The sequence below is a fragment of the Miscanthus floridulus genome, chromosome 4, assembly GCF_019320115.1.
Source record: "Miscanthus floridulus cultivar M001 chromosome 4, ASM1932011v1, whole genome shotgun sequence".
Taxonomy (NCBI): domain Eukaryota; kingdom Viridiplantae; phylum Streptophyta; class Magnoliopsida; order Poales; family Poaceae; genus Miscanthus; species Miscanthus floridulus.
Genome location: NC_089583.1, coordinates 24,375,978 through 24,379,671, shown reverse-complemented (window position 1 = coordinate 24,379,671; position 3,694 = coordinate 24,375,978). Strand labels below are relative to the sequence as shown.

At 47.6% G+C, this 3,694-nt stretch overlaps 1 pseudogene; it reads left to right on the top strand.

Moving 5' to 3' along the window:
* Positions 1 to 540: 540 nt before the first annotated feature.
* Positions 541 to 2,848, top strand: LOC136551169 (uncharacterized; annotated as a pseudogene).
* The last annotated feature ends 846 nt before the right edge of the window (positions 2,849 to 3,694 follow it).

Genomic DNA, 3,694 nt, shown 5'->3' with positions numbered 1-3,694 from the left:
GGTTGGATTTGGACTTTAAAGCAATTGGATTGGATTGAACACTACGTAGTCATTTGGAATTAGATTTGGAATGGATGTTGAACCGTTTCCTTTTGGATTTTAATTTGATTTCTCTGTTTGGATTGGGACTCTAGTGAACTGAGTTTTTGAAAGGGAAAGCATTACTAGGCCATTCTTAGGTCCGAAAATTACTACGTGAGGTCGAGGTCTTGTTGCATCTTCGCTTTAGTACTCACAATTTCCTCTTCAATCTTGCCCTGAAGTTTATCGTTACTCAGTTCGATCTCCAGCCTTTTGTCAGAGGAAGCTACGTTTACTTTTTCTTTTTTTTTTGAAACTAGCTACGTTTACTTTTTCGAAAGTGAGAACCATGGTTAAATAGGGATAGGAGAATGTGAGCTGATTTTATTATTATTATTTTGACAACGATATGTGAGCTGATTCGGAATTTTGGACATGCGATGGAGACGTTGTCGCTTTGGGCCGTTGGGCCTAGACTTACCTCCCCTTTGCTATCGATCTGACAAACTACATTTTACAGCCATGTTACTCTCCGGCCGCCACCACAAATTCACCCCTTCCTCACCGCCGGCCTCCTTCCGCTCCCCCCGTCTCCGCCGTCTCCGGCCACTTCGGCCCCCAACCCTTGCATCCTCGAACCCTCCGCCACTACCTTCCCATTTCACGTCGCTAAGGCGTCCATGGCGGTGGCGGCACAGCGCCAGCGGCACCGGCGCCGGCGACGTTGTCCAAGACCTTCCTCCGGTGGAAGCCGATGGCAAAGCCACCGTCGGGGGCAAGAAGAGCTTCTGGGGAGCGGTGAGCCTCATCATCGGCACGGCGGTCGGGCCGGGCATGCTGGGCCTGCCGTCCGCCACCATCCGCTCTGGCCAGACGCCCTCCGCGGCCGCCATCCTGCTGTCCTGGGTCTACGTCGTGTCCTCCATCGTCCTCGTCGCCGAGCTCAGCTTCGCTGCCATGGTGCGTGACGGCGTCGACGAGGTCAGCTTCACGGGACTTGCGTCGAGCACCCTGGGGGCGGGCCTTGGCGCGGTCGTCGCTGTCGTGTACGCCGCGCTCAGCTTCTCCCTGCTCGTCGCCTGCGTCGCCGGCATCGGCTCGCTCGTCTCCCAGCTGTTCCCCGGGGTGAACCCGGTCCTGGCCAACGCCCTGTTCCCCTGCTTCGCCGGCGTCCTCATCGCCTTCTTCCCTTTCAAGGCCGTTGACGGCGCCAACCGAGCCCTTTGTGGCCTGATGCTAGTTTCGATTACCGCTCTCGTGGTGACTGGCGTGTCCGTCGGCCGGGCCAGCTTGCTGAGATCTCTCAGCTACGCTTGCTGGAGCCCGGGCGCGATCCTGCCAGCCATACCGGTGACCGTGCTCACGCTCGGGTTTCATGTCATCACACCGTTCATCTGCAAGATTGTGGGGGACTCGGTGTATGATGCTCGGAAGGCGATACTGATTGGGGGCGCTGTGCCATTGGCCATGGTGCTCTCATGGAATGCCGTCATTCTTGGGCTGGCTAGTGCTGGTGGCAATGCTGGGTTTGATGACCCTATCAAGCTCCTTCTCTCAGTGAATCCAGCTGCGCTGCCTGCTGTTCGAGGCTTCGCTTTTGCTGCACTGGCGACAAGCCTGATAGGGTACGCAGTGAGCTTTCCGAAGCAGTTGGCAGACACAGCGGAATTGATTCTTCAGAGGTTTTCTCAGAAGCAAGGAAGTGTGCACCAACCTAAATGCTAGCAGTAGCAGAAATGGGGCGATTCTGACATGGACGGTGCTGATCATTCCCATCTTTATTGCGTCGTTCTTCTCAGCAGCCTTCTCCAAGGCACTGGATTTTGCTGGGGTTTATGCAAACTGCTTCCTATTTGGGATTCTGCCTCCTGTTATGGCCTGGATCCATCGGTCACAGACTGAAAAAGAGGTATGCTGTAAGATACGATTTATATCTGTCAACATTAGTATAACTGTAAAAATTGAAACCAAATATTTGCATACACCAAGTGCAGATTAGTTGTTACTTGTTAATATATTAGTCTGTCAACAGCAGTAAATTTCTGAAATGGGTACAAGTGGAGTAGTTGTGTTTGCATACATTAGTCTGTAGTCTATTAGAATTGGTGCTCAGTAACCAAGTAAAGTGACCCTTTATTGCTAACAAGACACTAAATCAGAGGTCAGCTTCAAGAAGGCACTTAGTTCATTTCAGACCCTGACTCATACCTCCTTTCAGTCTTTCTCGATGTGAACCTATCATTGTTTGGACCACTGCTATCAAAAGGTTTAGTTGTGCAACAAGTGATCTAGCTTCATCATTTTCAGTTAACCAATCATTGATGTTCTATCCCTGTAGGCATACAAAAGTTCCCTTTACTACTTGCATTTGGATCAAATGATAGCCTCTTTTGTCTTACTTGTTTGAGTAAAATTATTTGATCTATCTGATATGGCCTAAGCAGTCATTTTTTTTTAATGTGGCAAAATATCTTATTATGTAGAAGGTGATATAGGACCTAATATCGGTAGGTTGAGCTTATGGACTGTTATAAGTCTGTAAACTCTAGATGTTGTTCACTTATCCTTAAGTGTTTATAAATATTGATCACAGTTTTGATTATCTGTTTCATCCTTTAGATCTCCTGATTCATGTGAAGATATTTTGCCCTGGCGGAAATGCTGCTCTCATGATACTTTTCGTTATTGCTGTTATCCTAGCAATCTGGCACTAGTAGAAGGTAAGCACATCAGGGTTGTTTCTTTGTTAGACCGTTCATCAGTGAATCGAAAGCACTAAGGTGGTTAGAACCTTCAGCTTCTCAGTATTCATGGCATCATGTTTGAATTGCTCTCCCCATGTCATGATTTTCTTCTTTATTTGTTCCTCGGTTGATTGCTAATTAACTATTTACCCATTGAAATTTCTCAATCATAAGATTTTAGTGAAACCAATTGTCTTTTATATCAAGATTGTATCTTCACTTCTGAACTAACGAAGTTATGAAATGGATTGTGCGTGTTTTTTTTTTTCATTTTTTGGTGGATTGGAAAATGTGCAAAATGCATAGTACCTACAAATGTTGAATCACGCAAATACTGTGAGCTAGTTGCTGGTGAAATTGTTTGTGTCGATTGTCCTGATTTGACAAGCTAACTTTTAACCAAAAGAAGATTAACTCAGTAACCTATTTGGGTGTAGTGGCTTAGACCTTGCCATATCGAGAGGTCACTGTCACTCTGCGGGACGAACCTGTGATTTCCTCAAGTTTTTTAAAGCGAGACAGTGAAAACAGTTTCTTGTTGTCCCCTGTGAGGCTGTGATTCCTTGCTGCCAAGGCTATTTAACACGCAATGTTTCCTTGACCTCTCACTCAGTATGCCGTGTTATTACTTCATACTTAATTCTTGCTTTAGTTAGTGCAATATTTCGATGTCATTAGAAATTTAGAATGCTAGTGGCTCATCACGTGAGATACGTGGGGTAACCCAATTCATGGCAGTGTGGAACTCCACTTTGACGCGGCCTGCGGGCCGTCCGACGCGACCCGACCCATCGGGGCGCATGCAGGTACTGGACGCATCTGCATGGCCAGACAGACAGGAACAAGGGCGGGCCGGGGCTGCTGCGGCACTGTCTGGACGGCCGGCTCGTATTCGTTTCCATGTCAATATGGATATCCATATTCATATT